At 38.7% G+C, this 14,675-nt stretch overlaps 1 protein-coding gene across 17 annotated transcripts in view; it reads left to right on the top strand.

Annotated features, from left to right (window-relative positions):
* The window catches only part of TCF4 (transcription factor 4), a 391,702-nt gene that overhangs the window by 169,772 nt on the left and 207,255 nt on the right, over positions 1 to 14,675 (top strand). The window contains exon 1 of one of the 17 annotated variants that reach the window (XM_023733976.1): positions 10,369 to 10,679. The exons of the other annotated variants lie outside the window; for them this stretch is intronic. The gene's annotated coding sequence lies outside the window, so the exon portion shown is untranslated. Of the gene's footprint in view, positions 1 to 10,368; positions 10,680 to 14,675 lie in introns of those variants that run through there. 17 annotated transcript variants of the gene reach the window in all.

The raw sequence follows: 14,675 nt of genomic DNA, 5'->3' as shown, positions 1-14,675 counted from the left end.
TTTTTTTTTTTTTTTTTTTACGTTTTGGAAGAGCCTGCTTATATACTCACTCAGATGTGGGTTTGCATCCTGGCTCATCCATGTGGACTGCTTGGCCTCCCCTTTTTTGTGTGGGCCATCAGGCTAGCAAAGCCTGCTTCACAGTGTTTTATAGAACCAAGTGCCTAGCCCAGTATTTGACACACGGCAGATTTTTAATGGGTCTTAGTTTTCTTCTTCCCTTCTGCCACTTGTTTGACCTGGTGAAGACAATGAATAAATACAAATCCCTGTTCAGTATTACAAAGGAGAATTATCATTTATAAATGCTGAAAACCGAAATTTCCAGTTTGGCTCTCCTATTGACAAAATTTTAAGAGGAACCCTGGTAGTACAGTGCTCCACTGCTAACCGAAAGGTCGGTGGTTTGAGCCCACCAGCCTTTCCGTAGGAGACAGATGTGGCAGTCTACTCCCATAAAGATTTACAGCCTTGGAAACCTGATGGGGCAGTTCTACTCTGTCCTACAGGATCAAGTCCCCTACAAGGACGACAGTGGGTAATTGACTTTTAGAAGGAGCCCTGGTAAGCACAACGGTTAAGCGCTTGACTGTTAACCGAAAGGTTGGTGGTTCAAACCCACCCTGTGGCTCTGTGGGAGAAAGACCTGGAAGTCTGTTCCATAAAGATTACAACCTAAGAAACCCTATGGGGCAGTTCTACTCCATCATATGGGGTCGTTATGAGTCAAAATTGACTCGAGGGTACCTTATGGCACCTAACAACAACACTGTTGACTTTTAGAGTAGCTATTCTACCCCCATCATCCACCCCTTCCACCCCAGCTTGTCTGTAACTCTACTCTGCCTTATTGTTTCTCTAGTTGCTGTATCTTTCGAAGACCCCTGAGTCTAGTTGTGCTCTGTCCATGAGAGATTTGAATACCCATTTGTGTCAGATTAGGATTTATTGAAATCAAAGAAATGTGGATCTTTGGAGAACATGGCAAACCAAAACCAAACCTGTTGCCATCAAGTTGTTTCTGACTCATAGCGACTGTATAGGACAGAGTAGAACTGCTCCACAGAGTTTCTGAGGAGCGGCTGGTGGATTCGAACTGCCGACCTTTTGGTTAGCAACTTGAGCTCTTAACCACTGCACCACCAGAGCTCCAGAGACCACACCAGTACCTCTAATCTAACCTGACTTTCCTGAAACTGCAGAGAGAGATGACCTGGCTCTCTCTCATTTTTTCTCTTGTCATCACCCACTGCTGTCATCTTTCTTCCAGGCCTACAGTGTTCATTCAGAGCCCAGCACCCTAAATGGATCGAGTAGTCCTTAGGGAAGAAGAAAGGTAGGAAAGAAAGTGGAAACAAAGGGAAGCAGAGGTTCTAGAAATTTAGAAGAAATAGGAGGCTTCTCAGATCTGAAATGTGGTGCTTGATTTTAGGTAGCTGATCTTAGAATGTTGTTTTTTTATGCCATCAGTCAATTCTGACTCATAGTGACCCTATAGGACAGAGTAGAACTGCCCCATGGGGTTTCCTAGGCTGTAATCTTTACAGAGCAGATTGCCACGTCTTTTCTCTTGCAGAGCCATTAGTGGGTTCAAACTGCCAATCTTTCGATTAGCATCCAAGTACTTAACCATTGCACAACCAGGGCTCCTTATAGCTGCAGCTAAACACTAGCTGTCTTCTGCCCTCATGTCTTAGAAGAAAATGTGCCCCTTCTTCATTCTCTTGACAACCCTTTAAGGTATTTGCATTTTTCAGCTTATTTTAACTTGCTTGTCCTGGGCTCTTTTTCCATAAATCATTCCCTTTCCATTGTTTTTTTTTTTTCCATCTCCCTTGACTCCTTTTCCCTTTGCTTTAAATGTGTGAATGGATCCTCTGCAGTGATTGTCAGAGTGTGGTTCATAGATCACTTATTTCAAACCTCTTGGGGTGCCATTAAAATTGGGACCCACTTCAGGCCTACGAATCAACTCTCAGTAGGGTGTAGCCCAGCAACTTGCCCAGAACTGCTTAGTCCCAAAGGCGCTCTGACATCTTCAAAGGTAGCACAGCTTTAAATTCCATATTGTTTTTCTAGGCTATTCTTTTTGTCTTTTGAAACCTGCCTCCTTCCATATCCACTGTGTCAAAGTTGACTAACTCTCCTTCTGTTTCTCTCACTACTCTCTTCTTGTATTAGCTGCTTTAATCTTTGTAAGTGTAAGCATGGAAAGAACTTGGAGTTTGGTGTTAGAGTCGACTTTGATTCACAGCTTCATGACTGTGTGATCTTGGACCACTCACTTATCTACAGTAGGAAGTCTGCCTTGGAAGTTTGCATGGCTAGTAAGTGGCATTTTTTATTTGGTAGCTGAAGTACAGTTATTTGTATTTTAAGAATCTGCTTCTGTCAGTTTCCTGGTGGAAATTTTTGAAACTGCCCATTGCCAGGTTTGTAGCCACTGGGTGAGAGCAGAAAGGTGAATCGCTTTTGTACACTTCCTCTTCCCTTCCCTTTCCTACAACAAATCATGGTTAGTTTGGCATGGCAAGTACTGGAAGGGAGATACCTTCTCCAGTGAGCCAGAAAATGCAACAAGATCCATCCAGGATTGATAGAAAAAGAGTGTCCAATCCACTTTCCTTTCTGCCGGAAAAATGTTTTCACCTGACAGCTAGAGAGATGAAAGATCTAAAACTATGGATATTGGGGCGGGGGGGATGGGTCCTCTAATATTTAATATTATATGAATAGTATGTTGTTGTTGTTGGGTACCATCGAGTTGATTCTGACTCACCGTGATACCGTGGTGACAGAGTAGAAATGTCCCATAGGGTTATCTTGGTTATGATATATATGAAAGCAGTTTGCCAAATTATCTTCGCACGGAGCCACTGGGTGGGTTTGAACTGCCAACCTTTCAGTTAGCAGGCAAGGACTTAACCATTGCACCACAATGGCTCATTATATGAATAGTATAGCATGCAGCATTTAAGGTTAACATGTCTAATTCCCTCTGTCTGATAACACCCAGCCTGCCACGTACAAAGAGAGGAATTCCAATGACAGGCCACCATTGCCTGCACTATGAACAGCTGAACAAGCCAAGCTTTTCTAATCTGTGGTAGATCATGCCAGGAACAGTGGGATCTTCAGCTTTTGCTGGGGTGGATGGCATGTCAGCTGGATTGGAGAAGACTTATGATGATGATGATGAACTAGCCAAGTAGGATTTTTTAAAGAACGATTGTGGAAGAGATGGAAGTCTCTTCTTGAGAGAGAGACATCTGAGAGTCTGATATTTCATGCATTCCCAGGGAAGGGGAGATGTTTTGTTCTAAGCCAGAGTATGAAGTATAGTCATTTATGTTGTGCAAAAATGTCAGCAGAAAGGTGGAGCAAGAGATTCTGTGAAATGCATGGACCTGGCCTTGCAGATGGCCCAAGGCTTGTGCTACAGAGATTCAGCCACTGTGTGAGGTTGTTTCACCTTGGGAAGCCCTATTTCATTTCACTTATCTGCTTTTTGGGGGCCTTTTGGGGTTTTATTTCCTTACTGTTACTGTGGGTATATTTATTGATTTTTAAAATTTGCATCTTTGTAACTTGTCATTGTAAAAATATGCTTAATGTCCATATTTTTGCAGTTTTTGTTTATTTAGCTTTTTATTTTTTCCCAGTTATAGTTCTTTACTGTAAGTTTCCTACCTTTTTATTGTCTTGTTTTTTTTCCTGATTAAAATGTTGCTGTATACCTTCCCTTCTTCCCCTGGATAGAGCTTCCATTATTGTTGATTCACCAAACCATCTCCACCATAAGAATCAGGAGGCTCATAGTATTACAGTCTCTCCTAGGTTGTAAGACTTGAACTAAGGGGACAGGTTGTTTCTGGGCACCAAACATCATTCATCCTCTTAATATGGAGCCTTGTGGCCTGAAATCTGCCGTCTGTGATGAAAGGGGACAATTTTTCTGAGCCCCACAACTCTCATCTTTAGTATGATAACGATAAAGATAACGATATCTACTCAGAGCATTGTTATAAATATTAAATGAAATATATGCATCCAGTCCAACCAAAAAATTAAACCAAACTGCTTGCCATTGAGTCAATTCTGACTCATAGCAACCTGACAGAGTAGAACTGCCGCATAGCGTTTCCAAGGAGTGGCAGGTGGATTCGAATTGCCGACCTTTTGGTTAGGAGCCGAATGCTTAGCCGTTGCACCACCAGGGCTCTGCGTCTAGCCCAGGGCCTAAAAATAGGAGATTCCCAATAAATACATAGTCATTTCTTCTTTAATTTCTGCAACACTCTAGGGAACATTAGTGTCTTAGGATGAAGGGAGATCATGAGATTGGTGTTAAGTTTGAGGTACTTTTAAGTTATCCAGGTGAAGATATGAAATAGGCAATTGGATTTACAAGTAAAAACTCAGAGAAGCCTGAATGGCAGGTCTGCAGCTGAAGTGTTCTTTGTTAGGTAGATGGCATTGGAAGGTGTGAAATTGCCCATGAGGTCTCGAGTAAGAAGTGGACTTAGGACCTAGCATAGAAGGATTCCCCACATTTAAAGGCTTTTAGGTGAAAGAGGAAGAGAATGGCCAGGGAGTTGGAGAAAATCCAAAAGAATATAGTTACATAGAAGCCATGTCAAATACATTTTTAAGAAGGAGGGGATAGGAGTGTCTGTCTGATCAGTCAAAGAATATGAGAACTGAAAGTTGCCTATTGACTTTAACTACATTGAGGTCATTGTTGACATTTTCAGAGAGTTTTTTTTTGGTGGAGCCATGTGGCAGGAAGACTCCATTGCCCAGTCTGCAGCCCCAGCCCCAGCTCCCAGATTTGAGTTATCTTTCCTCTGACCTGGCAAAGTATTTTTTTTTATTTGATCTTCATGTTATTTTTCCTCTGTAGTTTATAGCTGTTTGTACTTAGCTTCATCCCCATAATTATCAATTTCCTGAAGACAAGGGTCATGCAAAGTACCATATAAATTACACCTACTAAGTATTTAATAGTTCAGTCTTAGAATCATTGATTTTAACAATGTACAATGCATGTTTGCTTTGTCTGTTCATCCGTTCATTTATTCGTTGAACAGTAGTTCATTTGCCAACCATATATCATACTGTTTGCCAGGCACTATTTTAGGGATGTGAAGATAGTGGAGATCAAAAGATATTCCTTTTCTGCATGAAACTTACATAGGAGTGTGGACGGAAGAGAAAGAATAAACAAATTTACTATCTATTTGTAGCATTTTTAATGTCTTAACTTGTTTTTTCCTCAAAATAACCACATGAGATAGATGTTATTACTAATTTTATTTTAATAATGGAAAACCAGAGACATCAAGATATTCAGGAACTTGTCAGGGTCATCAGTTCATTAGGGGTGGATCTAGGATTCCAACCCAGGCAGTGTGAGAAGAGTCCATGCTTTTAATCACTTCATGCACTGCAAAGTGTAGCAAAAAGTAAATATTTATTATTGACATTATCAATATTATTAGTAGTAATTGTTCCTCAAAGACGTTATGGATCATTTACTCCAACTCATATGAGGAAATGGAGACTCACATACCTAGTTATGGGCAAAACTGAATTTAGAAGCCAAGATTCCACGTTCCCGATTGATGCTTTTTCCTCATACATTGGCTCTTCTTTAAGGGATAGAGTATACGGGGTGGGAGGATGGAAGAATGAAGGAATAAGCAAGGAGAACAAAGGAAAAGGAAGTGTGGAAGAGATGCAGGAAGGAATAAACTTGTTTGATTTTTTTTTTGAAGCTACCAATTTATATCTCATTTTTGAAGGTTTTTTTGTTTGTATTTTTTTCTGTATTCTCAGAGGAGGATATCCTTGAAACAAGGATGCTTTCATGCAAAACAATTATCTTCCCTTTTATAGACCAGTAAAAGAAAAAGGAGATAGGAGACATTAGCTACTTAGAAGACTCTTAAGTCTGTATCTTGGAAAGAACATTCTTAACTGGCGTTTATATTATGAAGATACTGGTTAGGAGACACACTAGAAGCTTTTTTTTTAACCAACAGCCAAGTATTTGAGGGGTGTGTGTGTGTGTGTATAGGGCACATGTTTATTTTATAAGATAATGGTAATATTGAACTTATTTTGTATATACCTTTTGGGGGAGAGGATGGATGGTCTACTAAAACACCTGTCTGGAATGGGAAAGCTTTTGTGTTTCTATGCAAGGCCACTCTAGTATCAAGCACCACATTTAAGCATCACAAATATATACTAAGCAAGGGACAGATGCACAAGGAATTTAAGCAGAGTTTTTCTAAATGGCAAATAATTAGAGGGGAAGAGATGCCTATGGGCAGCAAAGGATGAAGTAAGTACCAGGAATTTTAAAAGGGAGATGGAAATACATATGTAGAATGCAGTCACCCTCAAGAACGTTTAAGCCTAGGAGGTATTCTGTGGGCTTTGACATTAAATTTTGTTCTCTCTTTACCTGTATTCCCCAAAGATACAGATCATGCTAATCATTCCAAAGTGGAGGAGATTTTCTTTCGAACTTTCGTTTTGGATGACTTTGCAGTTGCATCTCTTTCTTCTCCCTCCCCAGGGCCATGCCTTTTCACAGGACTGCCAGGAGATGACATTTTATAACAGTGTCACTCCTCATTTAGTTATTATTTATACGCCAACTACTTCCAAAAGGGTTTTGAGGTGGCCTATCAGTAAAAGACACACAAGAATGTTTTTTTTTTTTTTTTCTTGATGTCTGAGTTAGGATGGACAGGTCCCTTGTTTGGAAGAACTCTGCTGTAAAACGAGTTGTGTCCATCTCAGAACTATCCTTGGTAGGCTGGGTGTCAGAAGGAAACACATCTCCAAGAATAAAGTAGAGAAGAACATTAAGCATTTCCCTTCTTCCTGTTGAGTGGTAGTTTAAACAGCAGGGGCACTGAGCAGAGCAATTCGGCAGCCCAGCATAGCTGAGAGGTAGCACCTGATCATTATCCTTCAGGTTTCAGATTTACCTGTTGTGCTCATTGTAACAAAAGAAATGAAATCTCTGTAATTATATTGGAAGGGGGAGGAGATTATGTTTTAGTTCCTTTGATCTTGAGCTAGAATAGGCTCTGCTTTTGGAAATTTAATTTGAAAGAATCCAACGTACACATCTGCTTTTTGTACTGCAATTTCTATTGCGCTTGAAAATAGAAATTTATTAATGCAAATGTGGAGAGTCTGTTCCTTGAGGAAAAAAAATATGCGTTCAAAACACAAGGTGATCCTTTCTACATAGCTATGGAAGGTATTAATAAATATGTTCTCTCCTAGAATTCAGAGATGAGGTTTGCTGTTAAAACAAGGACTAAGCATAAAAATTATAGCACACATTGGGGAGAAGAAAGATTCATGATTACTTCAATATTTAAAAGTTTCCAAAGGACAACTTAGTTGGAAAAGAGAGGGGAAAGCATAATGAATTCTCAAAACAAAAAAAGGAAAAAACCAAAACCAAGTGCGTCATCAAACCATTTTGAGAACATGTTTGAATTGATGATAGGGACCATGCTAAGAGACAAAGCTTTCATTTCAATGAATCCAATCTGCCTAGTGTTCTGTAAAATGGCGTTTGCCTGTAAATGGAATGGTATGCAGATTTTAGGTAGGACACTTTTGCACCCAACTTAGCCTGTACTTTTTATTTTATTTTTGTACCATTACATGAAACCACAGATAAATGATACTTGATTTAATGCTAGAGTGGCTGGATTATATGGTCTATTTTGATTAACTTTTTCTTGTCTCAGTGTAAAGTTTCCAGTAAAGCCTAAAATATGAGCATTTCAGGACATAAATCCTTCAAGCTATTTTGCAGTCATATAGTTGTACTGCGTAGGGTTTGAATGCTTTCCTAAACTCCTTCTCATCTGCAAATGGGCAAAATAAATTATAAATTGTTGAGAGCATGCAGTCACTGTTTGGATGAACAGTCATAAAGCTGGGGGAAAGTATCCGATACTTTGAGTAAATAGAGCTGATTCTTAATAATATTTGTGCTGTACCAAAAGATCTCAAAAACTGTTATAAATTACGTAGGCTTAAGAAAGAGTGCATGCTTAATTCATTGGATCAATAAAACCAATCTTGTTTTTTTTTTTGATGTGATGTGATGTGTTGTTTTTCCAAATGTAGGTGGGCTTCAGTGTTTTGTATTGTCATTCCTTGTGAACTTCATTCAGTAGTGTTGGTTACTTTCTCCCTCTCCTCCAAGCCTTTTTTTTTTTTTTTTTAAAAGGAAAAGAAAAGGTGAAAGCCACATAAAAGTTAGGCTATGAATTAAGAATTCTGAGTTTAAAGCAAGGATCTGATGCTTAGCTTATTTATGTGTTTGAGTTGATTTGTCCGTTGTGTTGCCAGCTTAACCTTGTGACCTTGCAAATGTACAATCTCACTTGGGTTCAATGATTCCTGGATAAGTTTGTGATGTAGGACGCCAAAGGCCAATGAAATTATTTAAGACACAAAACGTTGAGACCGAGTTGGTGCTTCAGAGGCTTTTGGGCAACGAAGGTTTCATTTTAACCAATTTTGAGGGGCCATGGAAAGTACTGTTCCTACTTCCAATTAATTAATTTCTAACATTGCAATCTAATCGTGACTTTGTTGAGTTGCACACATCTCTTCTTCACAGGCAAGGAACTCACAAACGAAATTTCTGTTTCTAATGACAGACAGTTGGGGTGCTGCAACCAAGCAGTCACCCTTAAAAATTAATGAGCTTAATGATGGTGAGAGAAGCGATTGTGATGGTAGTTTGAGAGGGAGCGGCCATCCGGGATGGCAGAAGGAAGAAGGCTGGACTCCTCATAAGTGACAATGATGTGAGCCCCTGTCCTTATCTCCCCTCTTCATTCTTCCCCCCTCCTCCCCATTCGCCACCCTTTCCATCCCCCTCTCTTCTCAGGAGCCACCGCAGATAGAAAGACAGGGTGATTATGAAGACGTCAGTTGGAGCGTAGGCAGGCGAGAGGGGCGCAGCACTCCAGATGAGGTCCGGGGGGAGCCGAGGAGGGTCACTCATGGACGACCGTGTGTGTGTGTCTGACAGACTGTGAAATGGTGCGTTGTTGCACGGCTGCGCTGCACCTGGGCCCTTCATCTGTGATTGATTGGTTTGGTCATGTGTAATGGTCCCATCTGCTCTGTGTTGTTTTTCTTTTTTTACTTATAAACACCCTTCCCAGCGGCTGAGAGAGGATGAGCTGTGTTTTGTCATCTTCACTTACACTTTAGCTCAAAAAAGTGGTCAAGTAGGTAAGCTCTAAAGTCTATTCAAGTAATGTGGTAGGAGAGGACGTTTTTCCCCTTTACTTGAGGTGTGTGTGTGTGTGTACGTTTGTGTGCACCCTCCTGCGCACGCGTGTGTGTGGAGTTTTAATGCTGCCTCTTAATATCTGAATAGTTCATGAACCACGGAAGACCAAAAAATCGGAGAAATGATTTGCACAAATCTGCGTATTGTGACTCTTATTGCAGCGAGGATTTTTTTTTTTTTTGTAACGGCGCCAATACTTAATTAAAACCGCTGACATCATGGTGTTATAATTAAGCGTGGCATTAATTAAGCTGGAATAATGATTTTTTTTTTATTAAGAGCTGCTTCTATTGTATAGACCATTATCGGCTAAAAACAAAATAATTTTAAAGGAAAACTAAATCCCTGTAACCCAGCCCTTCCACCACTCTCCAGTTTCCCCAAAGTCCGGCCTCAGGACTGTCGTCATCAGGGGTGTGTGTGTTGTGAGTGTGTGTGTGTGTGTGTGTGTGTGTATGTGTTTGGTGGTGTTGGGATGGGGGGAGAATGGAAGTGAAATTTGTTTTTTTTTCACCCAAAAATGCTGATCGGCTCCTGGCATTCTGATGGCTAATTATGCATCGGAGAGCTTCGACAGCTGCATTCATCATCATAAAATGTAATAATTAATGACATTCCAACAAAGAAAAATATGCAAATGAGGACTCATTAGCATTTTCATATTCAGCTTTGATAATGCTTTTGCTGACAAGGTTGTAATTAATGAAAATTCATGTCGCAGTCAGGAGATTGGATCGGTTTCATTCCGCTCACAATTCCCAAATGCTTGCATTATGGAAAATCGGCAGCTCTGCCAACTTTTCAGGAAGAAAAACACACACACACACACACACACACACACACACACACACTAAAAGCACCAGATGCAAATTAATGGTAGGGAGTCTTTAACTCTTTAAATCACCCCTCTAAATTTCCATCATAGAAAACATGTGATGAGTGCTAGCCTAAGAACTAGGGTTTTTTTTTTTTCTCAAATAATAGCAATCAAAGTACCTTTATTTGTGACTCAAGTATGAGAATTTCTGGCAAACTTTTAAAAAAAAATATTCTTTTTAAAAAAAAACAAAAACAAACCCTGTACCTTTTCTCCTCTTTCCTTTTCAAGACTATTTAAATTTACATAGTAAAACAAGTTAGGACAGCCAAGCCCCAGCGTGTTGTGTTCTGTCCTCTAGCTGGGAAATTTACGCCACAACATTTTATTCATCCACATGCTTTTTGGCGACTCTTCATCACGTATTTGTGCTTAGATCTCCTGGTGCCTCCCTCGGCGTGCTAGCCATAAGGTCGAACGAAAAGCAAGTATTCTGTTTCTCCATTCAGGGTAGGTTTTTTGGGGGGGTGGGGGGAGGGTGGTGGTTTTTTAGTGCTTCACTTTTTAATCTGTTCTCTTTGTGGTTTAGTGTAAGAGTTTGAGAATGTGCCCATAATTCCCTCACTCAACACTTCTGGTTTAGTGTTGTGCTTCAAACGTAGTCTTTAGAGACGCTACACGATCAAAATGGATATCCAGAGACCCGAGAACAGAGATATTGACAAATATTTGGTACAGAAGGCTATTAATTTATAAACGCTCTGTGTGTTGCTTTCAAAGTGTGGAACTTAGGTTGGCAAATAGCCATTTGGTGCCAGCCTGGTACCATGTTTTGTCATAGTAGCCTGAAGTTAATCTGAAAGTTCTGTCTGACTCATAAGATTAGGAAGAAAAACCTAAACTTTAGAGTTCTGACCGGATTTCAGATTTAATCTTTAGGTTACAAAAAAATGTATCATTAAAGCAGATCTTTACGCCATGGCAAAAATGGTTTGTGTAAATATTAAGAAAAAGGGAGAATAGAAGCATATTTCTGTATAAAATGTAACATTTATAAGCATTTTCACTCTCAAATGATATAAAACAACTTCTGAGAGTTCATAAGATGCAATTTCCTGTTTATTTGAAGTTAACTTGGAATTCCCAAAGTTGCTAGCCCAGTGTAAATAAAGAGTATAAATATGCCTTGTTAGGGGAAGATGGGAACTTTGATATGCTAGGTCTTATTTTTTTGGAGTTTCTCCATAAAATAAAAGGTATCATCAGTTATTTAATGAGAACTTGAAAGTGGGTCTTTTTTCCTGTGCCTTGTGATTAAGAATGACTAGGTTTTTATTCTTCATTAATCTCTGAGAGTTCCAGTAAACAAAATTTTATTTCTTTCACTTGCTTTTTCCAACTTCTGTTTGGTTGCAGTTTGTACATGAACATGTGTGTGTGTGTGAATGTGTGTGTGTCCATGGTCTGGTGATAATGGTGGCTCCATCCTTTTTCCTTTAAAGTGTTGTTGTGATTAAATAGCAGGCAGAAGAAGATTTTCCCTTTTTGTGTGTTCTTTTAGTTTACTTCTTTTTTATGTGGGCAAACTGCCCATCCAGATGGTAGAATTTCACCTGTAAGCAATCTGAAACGATAGGTTAATTCTGACATTTTATAGAGCTTTTTTATTTTCTTTTCATACAGTACAACTAAGTGCAGAGTAACTGCTCAAGAAAATGTTTCCTTTTTTTCTTTTAAAGCGCTTCCTGCTGTGATTGGTTCTTTTTTCCCCCAAATCTGTATTTGGGGCTAAATTAAAATCTGTGGCTTTAGGCACTTTGCTGCTGTTGTCAAAACCACATCTGATGAAATCTTTGACCACTTCTAATATGTGTAAATGAGGAAGTGATGGCAGAAGTGAAGAAACAAGTGTCTATCAGCTGGTTAGTTGTGGAGAAGCAGCTAATTTTAATTTTATAAGCTAAATGTTCCACTAGCTTTGATAAATTCACTGTTAGCTTTCTCCTCCCACCAAATTCACATATGTATACCAACTCGTATGTTCCTGAGTAATGCCTAGCATGATATTAGCAACCAGAATCCTGAAATTTGATCTTATTTTCTGTGTGGCCAGCCACTGGTGGTTTATGTGACTGAGTAAACTGGAGAAATAGTTCAAAATAATTTGTTGACCTGTTATCAAGAAACGGTATTATTTCTAAGAACAGCTTTTGGGGGTGATTTTGGAGTAGGGTGTAGAAAGGAAAGGGAGTGTTGGAGATTGTACTCATAATAATTGTAATCATACTGTATCTACTGTTTAGTTTTGAATGCTGCTCTCTTGTTTTTATTTCTAGAAAACCTTCGTTTGCATGAATTATTTCTGGAGTTATTTATAGAGTAAAAATGACTCTAGAGGCATCCGCTCCCCTGGTTTATTCCCTTGGGAGAACATTTTTGAAAGCACTAACATTATACCTGCTAAGACTCTGACTTGAGATCCTGGTTTGGGTATTATTTGTTGCTTTTTCTGTTTCCTGTTTTGCACATGTTAATTCCTGTGGGTTTTTTTTTTTTTAAACATCATGAGATTTTCACTGTCCAGCAGCAAGCCACATTTACTAGAGTTATTGAACTCTGAAATAGGAAACCTGTGGATGATCAGCTTTACCCTTCCCAGAAGGTATTGCATCAGTCGAGGAGAATTAGAACCCCATGTCTGCAAATTTTAAAGTGGTTGTTTCACTGAGAAAATCCAAAGGTTTTGTTTCAGGTATTGCAGCAAAAATCAACATTTATTTGTGGGCAGTGAAGCCAGTATTCCCGCCAGTGTTCCCATCCAGTCACTTCTCATATTTCTTTTACAAACTTTCCCATTGGTTGGGGTCTGTGGAGCGATTTTAGTGGCTGGCTGGTGGAAATGTTTGCGAGAACATTTGCGTATCAGAGGAGCCTAAATATTTGCAAAAAATGTTTGCTTGAGAAAAAAGAATCCACTTAGGATTAGGAAGTAACTGCTTAAACATTTTAAAAGCATTTGTGATTTCCCAAAGCATATTATTCATGAGCCAGCGCCTAACTTGAATTTCAAGGGTTGTAGTGGAATCTGTATTTTTAGAAATTTCAAAAATGATAAATGTTTGCTTTAAGATTAGGATCTGTAACTATATATAGTACAAAATGCAAAAAAAAAAAAAAAACAAAAAATTGAAAAGCCTCAAATATGTTTAAAAAGTGATTGGTAATCATTTATTGAACCTAAAACAAAAGATGTAGAGAAAGGGCCTTATGAAATGATGGGATGTTTAATAGCTCTGAACTCATTCTTTTCCTCTTATTGATTTTTTCTCTCATAAACCACAATTATCTTACTATGATGTGACACTCGTTCTTTTGGGGATCCATAAGCCTTCTTTTAATTGTAATGATTTGAATGTTGGCTCTTTCCCTTTTTTCTTGGTAAAGAGTTTAATATGAACATTTTTTGTTCAGATTTTTAAAGTTTTAACAGCATGTCACTGATGGTTTGGAAACGGTACGTATAAAACTCAGTGCAGGCCAATTTTTCCAATTTGTTAACAATGTACGAGTTGAGCGTTGACAATTACTATATTTAAAAGCCCCTCGGATCAGGTGTTTTTTTAGCATCTGGACATTTTAATTAGTAATAAAAATGTGGATCTGGATACACAGAGAAAGGATCTATAGTACACAGTGGTCCCATGTACTCTACTGGTGCTGAGATGTAAATGGCTCCATTTTATAAATGTGTGTATGTGTCAGTGTAGTTGTGTGTTGGGTGTGTGTCTACTCCTCCTTGAAAACCCAAGCATAGAATTGAGGCATCCTTTTCAAATGGGCACTATTGCAGTACCAAAAAAATTTGACTACTTATCTTAAATAAGAAGTAGAAACATATAATATATAAGTAATAACTGTCTATTTTTTAAAGACGTTTCAGGCCATTGTATGCTCATTCTTGTTTATGCAGTATATGGTATGGCGTGGCGATATGATGCTGACGTTAAAAGGTAGGCTTGGATAGAAGATGTGGCTTTCCTACTTCATAGTTCACAGCTGTGTGTCCTAAGGCAAATAAATTAACCTCTCTGAGTTTCCTTTTTTTCCTGACATACAGAATGAAAGTACTAATGATAATATTTATGATACCTACCTAACAGGATTATGCTGAAGCTAATAAGAGCATGTCTATGAAAACACTTGCTGAATGTAAAGCACTTAGAACAGTTGGTTGTTAATAATAAATACAAATTACCAGTTTCTAATCCACATACCATCAAAATAATTCAATAAATTGTGTCATAGTAAAAAATAAGGAACATGCAAATATGAGATTACATTAGGCTATTAGCAAATGGTAACTTTGGGACAACCAGAAAATGTGATATTTTCAAACATGAAGCAAAATGACCTATTTTTGGAGAGCAACTAGGGTCACATAACAACGTGTGTATAAATTTTTGTATGAGAAACTAACTTGAATTGTAAACTTCCAGTTAAAGCACA

This window comes from Trichechus manatus, unplaced genomic scaffold, assembly GCF_000243295.1.
Source record: "Trichechus manatus latirostris isolate Lorelei unplaced genomic scaffold, TriManLat1.0 scaffold00063, whole genome shotgun sequence".
Classification (NCBI taxonomy): domain Eukaryota; kingdom Metazoa; phylum Chordata; class Mammalia; order Sirenia; family Trichechidae; genus Trichechus; species Trichechus manatus.
The sequence above is the reverse complement of the archived record's forward strand: the minus strand, read 5'-3'. Positions and strand labels throughout refer to the sequence as shown.